The following is an 18,087-nucleotide window of genomic DNA, read 5'->3' as shown; positions in this document are numbered from 1 at the left end:
TTCAGCCAATTTAAATTAAACTTTGAAAATCTTTGTCTCGGCCTTAAGCCGCGAGACTATTCTTGATTAACGTGAGGCCTTCAGCCGCGTTATATGGGATAACATTAAAGCTAAGGCTTTCAGCCTATTTATATTGAAGATAAAAAATTCTGAAGAAGTGAAACCGCCAGAAGAACTCCTGTACCTTGCTTAGGCCTTGTGCCTTGGATTTTCGATGTGGCCTTCAGCCGATCTAAATTAAATCAAAGGAGGTCTTTCGTTAAAACCTTGAGAGTTTTGATTCTTGCTTGTCTGATTGTGTGTTTTAAGAAATAAATTTTGTATGATGGTGTGCAACTGACAGTAACATATTTTGACCTCTTTCCACAAATATAACCGCATCCGCTCCGTCCTGCTAGCCCAGGGATTTCACTGGTAGCAGAGCGTGGTTACGTTTGTGTTCTTGCCATTTCAGTTACTGTTAGTTTCAATTATATTTCTGTTCTGTGACACCACATTGTTTTGGGTGTTGATTGTTTCAGGTGTATTGTAATGGCGGTCAGTCAGAGTCCGGGGATCGGCCTGCTCAGGAACATCTTGTTTACGAGTTGGAAATAAGGCGCCAAGCTACTGAGAGCAGTGATCCGGATTTAGTGGCCCGTTTAGGTGCTGCCGTTTTTCAGCCGGTTGACGTCACGCCGGCGGTGTTGGGTGAGACAGGAGCGGCCACTGAATTTTTGTTGAAGGCTGTTAGGGGCCTTGTGGACACTATTTGCGTTTTGGAAGGCACTCAACCTAGTGCCAGTCTATTGGATACGGTGTAGGCCCAGTTAATGTATTTAACAAATCGGAAAGCGGATTTGGGCATGTTAGCTTTGGAAGATCACCATAAAAAATTAGCCGCCGAATTGGGCTCTTTGGTTAGTGCATTGCAGTTTAATGTTACGTGTTTAGATTTGGTGAGAAGAGGATTGAGGAGCGGAACTTGCTGTGTTCGGGAGAGGGCGAGAGCCTGCCCGGGATGGTACTGTTACGTCCTCGGTGAAGTTAGACGCAATGTTTGCCAAGTTGCCTAATCCTCTCGTGATATTACTGAATTAGTCGTGGAGTGGCTTGAACAGGTCAAAAAATTATTACGGTTGTCGGTTCGTCTTGAACTTTATGCTTCTCCCTTTCGTGGTTCCACACCAAGTAATTTTGTCACTGCCGTACCTGTTAGCTAGAAGTGAGTTGCAGAACCTCCTCTTCCGAGCCATGACTGAAGTGTTCTCCTTACAGCAATTGAGGGAGCTCGTCATTAGGCAGAGATTGACCACCGGAGTTCGAAAACAGCTTGAATGTCGTTACATTTGGGAGATGCAGCGGGATAAAGAGCAGTTACATCAGTATGTGGACAGAGTTCAGACGGCGTCCTTGGCTTTGTTAATCGATTTGCCTGAACAACAGCCGGTGTCTATTGTTCTTAGGGGAATGCGCGTTGCGGATAAGTAGCACTATGTTTTCCGTAATCAGCCTTCAGCTTGGGAAGAACTCCGTGCCGCGGTTGTAGCGATATGGGCGTTGCCGCTTGGATACGATGTATGTCACGAAGTTAAGGGGCAGGCCACCGGCGCTGGCAAGGGAAATTCCGAAGTGTCTGCATCCGCTGAAGCCGTAAAACTGGAACCCCGGGGTTGTTTCAGGTGCGGCAGCACGGCTCACTTGGAGCGCTCTTGGATTCAGCCTCGCGCTCTCAGAGCCAATAAATGACGCCGGACTGGGCAGCTATCTCGTGATCGAGCCTTTAGACGCTGGCGTACCCGTGTTGTCGCTCCCTCTTCACCGCCATCGCCTTACGTTGGTTCTCGAGTAGGTGGCGAACCGATCTGTGCTCTTTCCGATTCTGGTAGCTCATTTTCATTATTGTGCTTCGAGTGGTTTTTGGAAGTTGGTCATTTTACGAAACTTCGGTCGGTGCTTTCTCCGGTGCAGAGATGTCGGGTGGCCAATGACCAGGTGTTGCCTCTGCATGATTGGGTCCGAGGGAGTATATCGATGGGGGATTTTTCCTGGCCCTTGTCATTAGCCTCGGTCAAGGAGCTGCCGGTCGATCTAATTTTGGGATGTGATTTCAGTAAATACTGAGTTATTCTTGGATTATTCTGGGCACACCTTTTTCTTTAAGTTAGCTCCTGTGGAGAAGTTTCTACATCTACATCCATACTCCGCAAGCCACCTTATGTTTCGTTTTATAAGTGCGCTAAACGTATTGTGCATCGAAATGCAGATGCATTGGCCGTTCAGGATGTGGCTAATGAGTTTGATCTTACCCATCTCTCGCCGCATCACGCTTCTCAATTACGGGATTTGTTACAGAGTTTTCCTGAGCTTCTTAGTGATAACTTGAGTGTCACTAATGTTCTTAATTACCATATCCTTCTATCCGACGATAGTCCTGTCAGGCAGCCCCCACGTCGCCTCTCACCTCCTAAGGTGAAGATACTGAAGGCGAGAATATCACAAATGCTCCAACAAGGAGTTATTACGCCTTCTACATCTACTTATGCTTCCCCCATATGCCATGTTCCCAAGGATCAGGAGCACTATTTCAGACCTGTGGTTAACTACCGGGTGCTTGAACACTAAGGTTGTCTTCGAATGTGCCTCTGCCTCTGATCTGCATAACTTTTACCTGGTTTGCCGGTACTAATTGGTTTACTGTTCTTGGTTTGAACCAAGCCTGTTGTCAGATTCCATTAGCTGAAGAATGTAAACATGTTACCGCATTTTGTACTGATTGGAATCTGTTTGACAGAGTTCCTTTTGGTTTGGCAACTCGTTTGCTGGATAATATCCTTAGGGACTTGAAATTAGTGTTTGCCTATAATTATTTGGACGATTTAGTCATCTATAGCTGTTCGTTTCAGTCCATTTGGATCATATCCAGAAAGTTCTTTCGAGGTTTCAGGGAGCCGGGCTGACTGTTAAACCCAGTAAGATGACATTAGAAAGGCAGCAGGTGTTCTTCTTAGGTCACCTAGTGTCAGGTCAGAGTATTCGCATCGAACAAGAGCGAACTAAGACCATACGGGCGTTGCCTCCGCCTACTGATAAACGCGGAATTGCTAGGTTCATAGGCATGTTGAACTATTTTAGGCGTTTTGTCCCTAATTTGGCTTAGTTGGCCGCGACCTCAAACGAACAGTGCCGGAAGAGAGTGCGTTTTGAATAAGGACCTGTCCAGGAGCCCGCGTTTGAGTATATTAAGGCAGCTGTAGCCAATCGTCCATTTCTAGGAGTACCATACTTTAATAAAAGGTTTATTGTCCAAAATGACACATCTAATGCTGGTATTTTAGCCGTAAAACTGGCCGTAGTGCCAGATGAGAGGTACGCATTTAATTTGAAGTTAAACACGTGAGAGACACTGAAAATATCCTTGCGGATGTCCTCAGCCGGTAGTTCGCCGAATCTACACCTAGTGAGGGAACCCGGGAGACAGATGGAGGCAGGATTGGGAGAAATTCCTCTTTAGTTTGATGTCGCTCAGCGTCGGGATCAGGACCCTATTTGGCTGGGGAACTGTCGCATGAGTATATTATTAACAGTTGCATTCTGCGTAAAAGGGTCGGGCATGCGAAGCAGTTAAAGAAGTTTGCCAGTAGCTCTGGTGCGCCCGGTTTTTCGGTACTTTCATGATTCGTTGGTGGGTAGCCACTTATAAGTTCCTAAGACTCTGAAAAAAGTCAAGGAGCAATTGACTTGGCCCTCCATGGAGCGAAATGTCAGAGAGATGGTATAGCAATATCGGCTGTATAATGTAGTCAAACCCAAGAATGCTCTTCAACAGGGTTTGCTGAGCTCTGAGCGCGAGTCCTGTCCTACGCACAAGCTCTATATCGATTATCTAGGACCCTTTCTTCGTACTAAGAAAGGTCATCGATACGTGTTAGTTACTATTGATGCGTTCTCCGGATTCACTTGGCTCCTTCCGAGCCGTAACGTCACTGCTACCACCACTATTTCTCATTTAACTAAAGTTTTCATTGTTTTTGGCCCCCCTAAGAAAATTGTTAGCGATAATGCGCCGGCCTTCCTTTCGGCTCCTTTCAAGGCGTTCTATTTTCAGAACGGTGTCAAGCATATCACGACTGCGTCGTATTATCCGCAGGCATGCTTTACGGAGAGGGTTAACCGAAATCGTAAATCCGCTTTGATTTCAGAAAACGCCTAGTAAGTGGGACTCTAGTCTTCCTTGGCTTAGTTTTGCTTTTAATACCACCAATCATGAAGCCTTGGGAGCTACTCCCGCCTCTTTGATCCTTTCCTATCCTGTTAATTCCCCTTTTTAGAACTTGTGGGGAATTCAAGATCTAGTTCCTCAAGTCATCAATGAAAACTGGAACCGTGCCAGACGTAATATACTCAGGGTCCATAATAATCAAGGTGAGCGTTACAATCGTAATCGGCGAACCTTTAGAGGGAGGCTAGGAGATCAGGTCTATGTCCGTAGTTTCCCCAGTAGGCACCTGCGTGTCTGAAATATGAGTAAATTTACTCCTCATTTTCTGGGGCCTATCACCAATTTGTTCATTTTAGGCCCGGTGAATCTGCTGGTTAAGGATAACCATTCCGGTAACCAGTACTGGGTTCACCTTAGCCAGGTTAAATCCAGTTAGTTAGTCTGATGGTTAAGTAGCCCCCCCCCCCCCCTTCCAGCATCGTGTTTGTTTGAGGGCGGGAGGTTGAGCCGTGGCTGGCTCGTGTTATGCTTCCCATTAAATCTTGGTTTTGGTTGATATTCTGTGATTAGTCTCTCGTGGTTATGCTGTTATCCTCTCTCTCCGTGAGTCGCAGCAGCAGCGCGTATCGATATTAGTACCCTTGTACTATCTATGGCATCGCGCTTATAGTTTTCCGACTGCAGCGCGTGCGGGTAATGCTCCGGTCCTTTTGCCTCAGAAAGTCTACAAGGAAGAGCTATGTGGTCTACTTAGTTCTGGTGCATACCGGAAGATTAACAAAGATCCTACTATCAAGGTGACAGTATGGACTGCTGCCTTGCTGAACGCTTCATCACTACCAAAGGAAGTCAAAAGAAGTACCACCGAGATATTATGGTCTTCCTAAAGTTCACAAAATGTCTAAGTATGAGAGTGTAGAGGTCTATGAGACCTATAACGAGCGCTATTGGTTCACCGACGTATTTTTCTGCCAAACACTTGACTTCCTAATTAAAACAATTGGTAGGAAAATGGAGTCACCACATTCGTAATTCTATGGATTTTATTCAGAGACTTAACACGTCAAAACTAACTAGCACATCATTATTATTTAGCCTGACGTTGCTGTCATTATGCACCGGTACCTTTAAAGGACTCTTTCTCTTATCAGCCAACATCTTGATACGAACATTACGGCCTTATTTGAACATGTGCTTTTATCATCTTATTTCCAGTTTAATGGTGAATTTTATGAGAAGATTGATAGTTAATAAAAATTTGCGGGTTTCCAGCCGCGTCGGGTGGTTAAAATCCCACGGGCTTTCGACCGAGCTCTCCCCGGTCATTCTCAAGTGGTAAGACTGACTGCTGTGTCGTCGTGGCCGCGTCATTATACAGCCGCACTGCTGGCTGTGACGTCACTGGTGCTCTCTTCCACACCATATATGATCATGTTTTCATACCGCGTTCATCGCGCCCGTTTTAACATCGCGATAGCCGGGTCCCAGGCTGTGCTGAGTTGCAAACATCCGCCCTTGTTGATGGTGTTTTCAGCGGTTTTTATTTCAATAGCTTCTTTTATGACGCTATCGCAAAATCCCTCCGCTTTCATAACGACAGATGTTTCGTCGAATAGAATTCGGTGTCCATTTTCTAAGGCGTGTTCTTCCACGGCTGATTTTTCTGGATAGCGTAGGTGTAAGCACCTCTCGTGTTCCTTTCCGACGTTGCTCTACCATGCGTACTGTTTGGCCGACGTAGTAACAGCCACACTGACATGGTATCTTGTACACTCCAGGCGTTCTTAGCCCTAGGTAGTCCTTCACAGGCCTTATGAGCTGACGAATTTTTGCTGGGGGCCTGAACACCGATGAAATGTTATATCTCTTCAGGAGTCGGCTAATCTTTCCCGACACTGTACCACAGAAAGGCTAAAACACAAGTTTCTTGCTTTCTTCTTCGGTGGTGTTCTCTTCTCTGTTGGTGTGTTTCTTGCGTGTCACGCCAGATATAGCCTGGACACCTGTCCGTGGCTGTACCCGTTTTCCGGAAGACGTTTCGGATGTGGCTCAGTTCTAGTGGCAGATTTGCTGCGCCTGGGACGACTTTAGCACGATGGACGAGGGTATTCAGAACGCCACGTTTTTGTGCCGGATGGTGGTGGCTGAAAGCGTGCAGATACTGATCTGTGTGTGTGTGTGTGTGTGTGTGTGTGTGTGTGTGTGTGTGTGTGTGTGTGTGTGTCCGTTTTCTGTAGACACTGTGGCTGAGGGGCCCCTTGGTTTTCCGTCGAATGAGGACGTGAAGCAAGGGCAATGTACCCTCTGTTTCGACTTCCATCTTACACTTGATGTGGCCGTGAATGCTGTTCAGGTGTTCCAAAAATTCACGACCATGGAGCTACATGATGAAAGTGTCATCGACGTAACGCTAAAAGCAACTTGGTTTAGCTGGAACCGTGTCCAAGGCGAAGTCTTCAAATTTTGCCATAAAAAGTTTGGCTATGGATGGAGCCAGAGGGCTTCCCATAGCCACGCCGTCCAACTGGTCGAAATACTGGCCGCCATGTAGGAAGTACGACTATGTCACTGTGTGCTTAAACAGTCCCACAATTGTGCTATCAGATAATTGGGAGAGGAGATCTATACAGTCTTTGACCGGAACACGTGTAAACAGGGAGACCACACCAAAACTAACCATCAAATCTCCTTGACTAAGACGCAGTTGTTTAATTCTGTTGAGAAAGTCGACGGTGTTCTTGATGTGATGCACACAACGAAACACATGCGGTGCAAGGAGGCTGGTCAGGTGTTCTGCCAGTCTATAAGTGGGTGACCCAATGCTGTTCACAATGGGACGAAGAGGAGAATCCGGTTGTGGATTTCTGGTAGTCCAGAAAGCGTAGGTGGTCTCGGCGCCTGAGGGAGGAGAGTCTTAATAACGCCCTCTTCCAGCATTGACTGTTTTAGAAGCTCTGATGTCTTCCTCATTATTCTTGACGTCGGGTCCCGTGGCAGTTAACGCTATATATCCTCTTCAAGCATTAACTGAATTTTGGCATCGTAGTCAGCTTTATTTACAATGACGGATGCATTGCCCTTGTCGACTGGCAGAAACACGATGAGTGCGTCGTTGCGGAGTGCGTGAAGACCATTGCGTTTAGCCCTAGTCAAGTTAGACCTCGGTGGTTTAGATTTTGAAATGATGCGACACGTTTCGCGATGAATTTCGTCAGCATTCTCACTAGGCATCTTACGGATTGCTTGTTCAACCCCACTTATATCATCACAGACAGGGATGCTCTGAAGCGCTGGTGCGAAGTTAATACCTTTCTTAAGCGCCGAAATGGCACCCGCATCGACCTCTTTCTCCGTCATATTGATGACAGTTCCTTCTGTTGATTTCCGTTCTGCACCGTGTTGTTGTTAAGAAATCCGCGCGAACTACCCTTTCTGTTTCTCTGTGGCCTTCTTTTGCTGTGGTGGCCGCGTCGACCCACTCAAAATCTAATTGTGAGAGTACCTCTGTCAACTGCAGATGTATAGCCAGCAGTTCGCGACCTTTTAAATCCAGCTGCCGCCTGGTGAAGTGTATCGTTTCCCGCAACAGGGCAGAGCTGGCTGAACGGTAGATTCACCTGGCTGCCGAGGTAAATCGTGGAATCGCGTTCTCATCTCGACAGCGTAGCAGGAAGGCTAGAGAGCTTAACAGGTTAGCCTTCTTCCCAAGCAGGTTCCCTAGGCGCCACGTTTCCCCCCCGTAGAGGTACGCCATGTATGAATGCGTGGTTTCGTGGCGATATGAATTAATAAGATTTTCTCGGGCTTCCAGCCGCGTCAGGTGGTTATAATCCAACGAACTTTCGACCGAGCTCTCCTCGGCCACATCAAGGACGATCTAAATCTTAGAACGCTTCGAGTGTACAAGATACCATGTCAGTGTGGCTGTTACTACGTCAGCCAAACAGTACGCATGGTAGAGCAACGTCGGGAAGGAACACGAGAGGTGCTTACACCTACGCTATCCAGAAAATTCAGCCGTGGAAGAACACGCCTTAGAAAGTGGACATCGAATTCTATTCGACGAAACATGTCGATATGAAGGAGGGATTTTGCGATAGCGTCATAAAAGAAGCTATTGAAATAAAAACCGCTGAAAACACCATCAACAAGGACGGAACCCGACTATCGCGATGTTAAAACGGGCGCGACGGACGCGGAATGAAAACATGACTATATACAGTGTGTTACAAAAAGGGACGGCCAAATTTCAGGAAATATTCCTCACACACAAATAAAGAAAAGATGTTATGTGGAGATGTGTCCGGAAACGCTCAATTTCCATGTTAGAGGTCATTTTAGTTACGTCAGTATGTACCCTACTTCCTCTATTCACCTCCAGTTGGCAAAATAGAAGGAAGGTAATGTTGACTTCGATGTTTGTGTTGACATGCGACTCATTGCTCTACAGTACTAGCATCAAGCACATTAGTACGTAGCATCAACAGGTTAGTGTTCATCACGAACGTGGTTTTGCAGTCAGTGCAATGTTTACAAATGCGGAGTTGGCAGATGCCCATTTGATGTATGGATTAGCACGGCGTAATAACCGTGGCGAGGTATATTTGTATCGAGAAAGATTTCCAGAACGAAGGTGTCCCGACAGGATGACGTTCGAAGCAATTGATCGGCGTCTTAGGGAGCACGGAACATTCCAGCCTATGACTCGCGACTGGTGAAGACCGAGAACGACGAGGACACCTGCAATGGACGAGACAATTCTTCGTGCAGTTGACGATAACCCTAATGTCAGCGTCAGAGAAGTTGCTGCTGTACAAGGTAACGTTGACCACGTCACTGTATGGAGGGTGCTGCGGGAGAACCAGTTGATTCCGTACCATATACAGCGTGTGCAGGCACTATCAGCAGCTGATTGGCCTCTACGGGTACACTTCTGCGAATGGTTCATCCAACAATGTGTCAATCCTCATTTTAGTGCAGATGTTCTCTTTACGGATGAGGCTTCATTCCAACGTGATCAAATTGTAAATTTTCAGAATCAACATGTGTGGGCTGACGAGAATCCGCACGCATTTGTGCAATCACGTCATCACCACAGATTTTCTGTGAACGTTTGGGCAGGCATTATTTGTCGGTGATGTCTTGATTGGGCCCCATGTTCTTCCACCAACGCTCAATGGAGCACGTAAATATGATTTCATACGGGATACCCTACCTGTGCTGCTAGAACATGTGCCTTTACAAGTACGACACAACATGTGGTTCATGCACGATGTAGCTCCTATACATTTCAGTCGAAGGGTTCGTATGCTTCTCAACAACAGATTCGGTGACCGATGGACTGGTAGAGGCGGACCAATTCCATGACCTCCACTCTCTACTGACCTCAACCCTCTTGACTTTCATTTATGGGGGCATTTGGAAGCTCTTGTCTACGCAACCCCGGTACCAAACGTAGAGACTCTTCGTGCTCGTATTGTGGACGGCTGTGATACAATACACCATCCTCCAGGGCTGCATCAGCGCATCAGGGATTCCATGCGACGGAGGGTGGATGCATGTATCCTCGCTAACGGAGGACATTTTGAATATTTCCTGTAACAAAGTGTTTGAAGTCACGCTGGTACGTTCTGTTGATGTGTGTTTCCATTCCATGATTAATGTGATTTGAAGAGAAGTAATAAAATGAGCTCTAACATGGAGTTAAGCGTTTCCGGACACATGTCCACATAACATCTTTTCTTTATTTGTGTGAGGAATGTTTCCTGAAAGTTTGCCGTACCTTTCTGCAACACCCTGTTTGTCGAGGAAGAGAGCACCAGTGACGTCACAGCTAGCAGTGCGGCTGTATAACGACGCGGCCACGTCGACACAGCAGTCAGTCTTACCACTTGACAATGACCGGGGAGAGCTCGGTCGGAAGCTCGTGCGATTTTAACCGCTGGAAGCCTGAGAATATTTTATTAATTCATATCGCCGAGAAACCATGCATTCATACAAGATCGATGGTGTTGTCATGGGACGCCCCCTCTACCCTCTGGTAGCTAATTTATTCATGGAAGACTTCGAGGACAAGGCACTGCACTCAGCAAGTTTTAAACCAACGGTCTTCTGGAGGTACGTGGACGACACATTTGTGGTATCGACGCACGGGATGAATGAATTACATCGATTTCTTGAGCATTAGAATTCCATCCATTCTAGTATCAAATTTACTATGGAAATATAAAAAAACGTCTACCTCCCATTTTTGGATGTTGTCGCTCGCCGTAAAGTTGATGGCACATTAGGACACGCCGTATACCGGAAACCAACGTATACAAATCTAAATGTTCATGCCAGTAGCTGCCATCACCCTTCACAGACCGTATGTGTTCTTAAGACCTTAGTGCATAGGGCACACTGTATTTCCGATAAAGACAATTTGCAACAAGAGCTCACATACCTTAAGAGCATTTTTAAATCGAATGGATTTTCTCCGCAACAAATTTGTAGAGCATTCAATGTAAAACCTAGGAAGAAGATAGTAATTCTTTCAAATCTAGTACTTTTTTGCCGATGTGGGTGTATTCTTGAGAAATTCTGTGTTGTGGTGGTCTTTCACCCCCCCCCCCCCCCATCCCCCCCAACGAAGACTGCTGCAGCTTTACTCTGTGAAGGACGATTTACAGCTTCGAAAAGCGGGTGTGTATCAGATTTATAGCGGAAATTGTGAGAAATCGTACAGAGATCAAACAACACGCACCGTTCATGAGAGATGTGTAGAGCATCGAAGATACAAACGCTTATTACAGCCAGACAAGTCAGCTGTGGCCGAACATTGTCTTGGTACAGGTCATTCCATGAATTACAGTGATGTGAATATTTTAACATCCACGTCTTCCTTTTGGGAATCTGCCGTCAAGGTATCGAGATGAGAGCAACTAATAATTTAATAAACAGAGATAATTGTTTTAATTTGGGCAAAGCATGGAATCCGGCTCTTGGGGTAATTGAACTGCAGAGAAGTCGTCACGGTGTCACCGCCGCCGATCATACATCGATAAGCGAATCGAATGTCTGTACGCCTTCGCCACAGGCGGTGCATGTATAAGCGTATTTCTTTGCCGCCGACCAACATCTCTCAATCGCATGCGCAGTACCGCCGCGGTGGAGCATCTAAGGCCGCGCTTGGCATCTTGTCGTCAGTCTTATGACTCACTCTGAGGATGGCCGGACGATACGCGGCCGAAATATCAGCGGAGGAAATTTTATTTGCGCGGCTGCGTGCCCAAAATTTAATGGACTGTTCATTACACCGCGAGAAATTGAAAATGGACAGTGGTTATGAAGTTTTTTAAGTGAGAAACTGAGGAAAAATAGGGAGGAAACGTTTATGAAAAAGCACATCGCCGATTCAAAAATGAGCTTGTAATGTCTTCACTTACGTTGTACTATATCCCACAGTATGTCTCGTTTCACCAGCTATCGATGCCCCTTAATAATTACATTGTTTCATCGTATAATGCGGTCAATAATTAAGTTTTGCATGTTAACCATACGGCAAAGCACTCTTCTCTTTGCGTGCTGTCATTTGCGAAAATCTTGTTTCCATATCTCAAACCGTTTGAGATGTGAGGAATGTTGAGAATATCTCATTCTGGCTTTTTCGCTGGCTCGGACGGTTGCAGATGAGTGCGCTACATCAGATTAATTTTTCCGTCATTGGTGACTGAGACTTCCACCAAAGTCTAAAGAAAAATTCATTATCTCAGCTGAATTTTATACGCGGCAACATATTATGTAATGTGTACCAAACGCAAAATCTTAGCAACCCCTATTTTCTATTTTAAACTTTTTCATATTTCATGCAATGTCTTACTTAAATCAAAGTACCATAATAACTGTCACCATTAACGAAATGATGGGCACGTGACACGAAGCTGGCATATAAAGCTATAAGTAGGGAAAAAAGATTTTTTTTTTTTTTTTTTTACGGAATAGTGTCTGTAAAATCGTTTGAGGAAGAACGCAGGGCGTGTGGCTCGCTTCTGCCATCGCAGTGTGTCGCCAGCCGGCTGGAAGTGGCCAGACAAGGTCGGCCCCGCCTAAAGAAACAAATGAAATCGCTCAGTAACTGTTCCCTGCGCATCGGCCACTGTATCCAGCACGGATTCCACCATCTGCCACAGCATATTACACGGCTTGCAAGGTATAGGGTAGATGTGGACCAGTGATTTTCCACAGCTGCCACTATGCTCTGTATGTAAGTAAAGATTTTACAACGGGTTTGTCGTTCAGAAATCGCATTTGAGTGTTGTTTGTTTGTGGGAAGACTGTGTGACACCTTGTGTACGAAGGGGAAACGTCTACCAGCACTTACCAAAGTCCGAGACTGCAGTTTGTCGTTACGCTGCTCGCGCTGTCACGTGAATACGGTGCCCATCGGTTCGCGAGGGTCACGTAGGCTGTTAATGGCCCTACGTGACTAGCGCCTGAGAGGCTCGACGTGCTGTTTGGTTGGCTGTGCAGGACCACACAGACACACCAGGTTCCCTGTGTCATGGAACGCAGCGAGCTCACTGGTGGCCAGAAGAGCGCCCTCACGGACAGTGCGGCGACGTCCAGCGACAACTGCTGTCGAAGCCCACATCGACGCGGCAGGAGACCGAGGCGGCCGACAGTGGAACTCCCAACAAGGAGACTGGACATACCAAAGTGGCACTATGTCGTCATTGCAGACGAGTCCCAGTCCTGTGTACAACATCACATTGGACGTATCCATGCATGCAAGCTCTGAGGAGGACGAACGTTGCCAGACTGCTTTCGTCATCTTCTCATGGGCTCATCATCTGACTTGTTGGTATGGGGTACCACTGGGTAAATAAGATGATCGCGTCTTGTCCACACAGATGGTAATTTGGACTGTACCTATCACATTTCTGGCGCCTTAAGGACGGTGGCTATGACCCTTCTCCGAGATCTTCGTGACATTATCTTTCAACACATTACACCAACATCGCATGTTTCCCATGCTGTGCTGACCTGTGCCGCACACCGGAGTATATTTACCGAAATTATGGCCAAATGGCAAAAATGGACGTTTGGTCAACTATTGTAGCAAGTACATGAAAGGTTCTCGGTTCACTTGCCTCGTCAAATTTTCAGAAAATTCCACGCTTTCGATGATACCCTCCACCATCGTCGTCAGGGACTAAAACTGGCTGTCGTGAACTGGCAAGGTTCCCTCTTTCATACTCATAGGAAGGCATCTGATTTGCTGGATTACGTCACGGTGGAGCATACAGATGTGTTGCCCCCCTACGTAGATAGATTTTGCTTGCAATCTAGCGCTGCATGCAGCACCATCTATCGCATCAGGCTGTGAACTGCGAGAAGTAAGACAATAAACTAACGTGCAATTGAAAAGAACTTTGCGAGAGGCCTGGGACAATCACCTGCTGTGATCGGTAACATTAGACAAGTGAACGTAGCAGAACCAACCTAGATTACACACACTAACATACACTTCTCAATACGCACATATATAACACAGTACATAGCTATAATTAGTTTGAAGGCGCATTTAAAAATTGCGAGAAAAGTATGGCAAACTAACTACATATGGAACAATCACACACGTGACGAGCAATTCGGTGCCCTAGTAGAAGCAGTCCTGTCATCACGTCACCAGTAAAATCGTTACAGCAAATTAAGGGTATCACACGAATCTACTTTGAAATTTTCAAGTACAAAAGGTTAAGAACTTGTGGTAAGTGGCATGGTACAAACTGAAAGACAGGCACACAAACTAACAAATGCATGCCGAGTCATCCCAGGCACCTCTCTATGGACGGCAGTGGAGTAGTTTAGGGGTATTCACAACTACAGTTAACCTAGTAGTGAAAGGGAGTGCTTTAAAGGTTTGAAACTATCAAAAATAATTTTGGCCAGGATTTCGGTACATGTAATCCACTGTTGGTTGGTTGAATTGTTGGAGGGCACCAAACAGCAAGGCCATCGGTCCCTCACATTATGGAAGGATGGGGAAGGAAGGTGGCTATGCCCTTTCAGAGGAACCATCCCGGCATTTGCCTGGAGCGATTTGGGGAAATCACCGAAAACCTAAATCAGGATGGCGGAATGGGTTTGAACCGTCGTTCTCCCTAACTAGAGTCCAGTGTGGTAACCACTGCGCCACCATGCTCAGTATATAATCCTCTTTGCGTCGATACAGAGCGTTCCAGACTGTTGCTTTAAACAGACACCAGAAACACTGGCTACGAACTGTGCAGAGACAGCCACAACAGGGGGTGAAACCCGTGTAGGGGCTACACGTAACACGACTTCGGTTCGCTGTCAGGCCACTTGCAGTGCTGCAAGTTTATTAATGCATCATGTCGCTTTCTTATTGGATGATCTTTAGGTTCTGTGTTTGTTTTCGTTCCGTAGTGAACGGAACTTAACAGAAGCTCGTTTCAAATCATTGTGCTTCTCATTCCTTATTGTGTGCTTTGCACTCTTTGAGTTACGTTGTAAGTATGTTTCTCATATTCTGATTGAGCTCTGTTGACATCAATAATACTGGGTCGGGTAAATGAGTCCATATTTTGTTGTTCATATAAAACAGAAGTTGGTTTCTTCACATGATGTTCTGAGATTTATGATTTTTGTTACCACTTACGAATCTGTGTGTTAACTACGCGATTTAGACAATTGTTAAGAACGCCGCTTTTATTATACTTTATGTGGTGTCACCGCCAGACACCACACTTGCTAGGTGGTAGCCTTTAAATCGGCCGCGGTCCGGTAGTATACGTCGGACCCGCGTGTCGCCACTATCAGTGATTGCTTACCGAGCGCCGCCACACGGCATGTATAGTCTAGAGACTCCCTAGCACTCGCCCCAGTTGTACAGCCGACTTTGCTAGCGATGGTTCACTGTCTACATACGCTCTCATTTGCAGAGGCGACAGTTTAGCATAGCCTTCAGCTACGTCATTTGCTACGACCTAGCAAGGCGCCATATTCAGTTAATATGAATGTATTCTGAACAGATAATATTGTGAATCATGTACCGTCAAGAGCGACGTTCATCATTAATGGATTAAAGTTAAGTATCAAAATAATTACGTCGGCTTTCTGAATTCTAATTCCTTGTCATGTTCCAGATCTGACGTCAGTATAGTTCTTTCCTCCTCACGCCAGCCTGCGTGAGCTAAAACGCGTGCATTTCGGCCTCCTCTTGTAACACGGTGTTGGCTCTTCTGCCAACACAACACTTTATATCTGTTTACATACGTGCCCTGTACTTTCACGCTTTTAATGAAGAACTCCATCTTAGCGGGTGTCGACAGTATTGCTATTCCACATTATTATATCTGTTGCGGAACTTGTATCTAATTCTGCATTGAGTGCTGTTGCTTCTCGTCACTGGATGCCATGCGTTTCACAATGGCTCGAAGAGTGTCCATGTAGGTGTAGATGTCTGTTTCGTAGTCTCAGTAACTAGCAAATGTTTTCACACGTTATTAACAGGCAGTGCAGATAGTGCATTTTAGCAGAAGTCAATGAAAATTTTGGTGGAGTACGAAAAACGAATGGGAACAAAAATAACAAAGGATACGAAGAGTACACTAACAATGGATTTCAATCGAGGTTCTTAAGCTGTAACAAAAATACGTGAGTCTGCAGAACACCGCGAGACAAAACCAGCGTCCTTTAGCATGCAACAAAAACAAATACAGAAGCATTTAGTTCACCCTATAATACGGATGTCAGCAAAAATTAAACAGAGTACGAGCAACGTATTTGCAATGCAATTCAAAGACTGCAATACACATAGAGAGGTCCTCAAGTGGTTTGAATGGCTGTGAGCACTATGGGACTTAACATCTGAGGTGACCAGTCTCCTAAAACTACTTAAACCTAACCAGCCTAAGGCCATCACACACATCCATGCCCGAGGCAGGATTCGAACCTGCCACCGTAGCGGTCGCGCGGTAGAGATGTCTTAATCGGGAACATAATTTCAACTCGATTACAGCCAAGCGGTAGAAATTGCATTATTGGGTTTTAAAATAAATGCACTTTGGCACCAGACCCACTCATATAAATGAAAAATATTATCATATAGTACTCGCATTTTGCAGAGCAAGAATACAGATTATCACGTCATATTTCCCCGAATTCAAAGTTCACCGCCAGGTCATTTGGAGCGCTAGTGTCGGTTTCTGCGACCGTACCTTAACATAGTCGCTACTCTTGTGATATTTTGGTATTCTGTGTGGCGGATCACCACCCTCCATTCAGTACGATACAGAGTCGTATCAGCGTGGAATGCCTCGCGGCACCCCTGTCTGTCACACGAGCTTAGTTCGACTCGATGTGCTGCCGCTTGTCACTGCCTGATGTAGCTTCACTGTCTATTAATTTTCGAAGCCTGAATGAACAAAAAATTAAGTACTCTAACTAGAAGAGAAACCAGGCATTGAGCAAGTATTTATTTCTTCTAGTCTTCCGTTATTCCATCTCTTCCTCCCGCTTCACTCTGTCCACCTTCTTCCCCCCTTTCTCTAGCCATCCTCTCTCTCTCTTTATCCACTCTTCTCTCCCGTCCCTCCTTTATCCACGGCCTCCACACCTCCCCTGTCTCTTGCCATCTCGTCCCCTCCCCTCTCTCTGTCCATTTCCTCTCTTCTGCTGTCCATGTCCTCCTCCTCCTCCCCTCGTCTCTCTCCACGCTATCACGCTCACCCCAGCAGGAAGCTGGTGGTTTTTAGCTCTTCATTCTAGACAGCGACTAATATGTGTGCCAAATATGACTGAAGTCGTTCGAAGGATTAGGATGAGCATTTTACCGCTAGTTTGCTCGTATACGTACACGTCACCTAATTTCAGACAAATTTCGATCATATTTGTATACATATTTCACCTGTATGCCTAGCGAATTTTCACCCTGCTGTTGTGTTTTCATATAGCTAAATGTTTATGACGTCGTATATCCTGAAATATGTGTTGTACAAAAAGATAATTTTCCAGGTACATCCAGCAGTATACGTGGCCACTATCTGCGTAATGCGTTGTGAACACAGTTGGCAGTAAAGAAGTAATAAATTAAAACGTCACACATCATCTGACAGTTTCTCGCGCATCTCACTGTTTATGACGTAATATCTCTTGAACTATTTGTTATATACTTATATATTTTTGTAGTTACGTTGAGCGGCATATATGGATGATGTTTGCGACTAGAGTTGGTTTCAAATAAGTGATAAATTAAAACGTCATGCATAATCTGAACGTTTTTCACTCATGGTTCAGGAGACATGTCAAATACTGAGATGAGTTGTAGAATTATATATTGTAGGTACATTCAGAGACAAATGTGGATATTGTCTGTAAAAAATGTTGCGAATAGAATAAGTAGCAACTAAGTAATAGATTTAAACGTCTTGCATGATATGGTAGTTTTCCACGCAGTCAGTGTTTATGAAGTCTTGTCGCCTAAACTACACTCCTGGAAATGAAAAAAAGAACACATTGACACCGGTGTGTCACACCCACCATACTTGCTCCGGACACTGTGAGAGGGCTGTACAAGCAATGATCACACGCACGGCACAGCGGACACACCAGGAACCGCGGTGTTGGCCGTCGAATGGCGCTAGCTGCGCCGCATTTGTGCACCGCCGCCGTCAGTGTCAGCCATTTTGCCGTGGCATACGGAGCTCCATCGCAGTCTTTAACACTGGTAGCATGCCGCGACAGCGTGGACGTGAACCGTATGTGCAGTTGACGGACTTTGAGCGAGGGCGTATAGTGGGCATGCGGGAGGCCGGGTGGACGTACCGCCGAATTGCTCAACACGTGGGGCGTGAGGTCTCCACGGTACATCGATGTTGTTG

The sequence above is a fragment of the Schistocerca gregaria genome, unplaced genomic scaffold, assembly GCF_023897955.1.
Source record: "Schistocerca gregaria isolate iqSchGreg1 unplaced genomic scaffold, iqSchGreg1.2 ptg000491l, whole genome shotgun sequence".
Lineage (NCBI taxonomy): Eukaryota > Metazoa > Arthropoda > Insecta > Orthoptera > Acrididae > Schistocerca > Schistocerca gregaria.
This window is presented reverse-complemented; position numbering follows the sequence as displayed.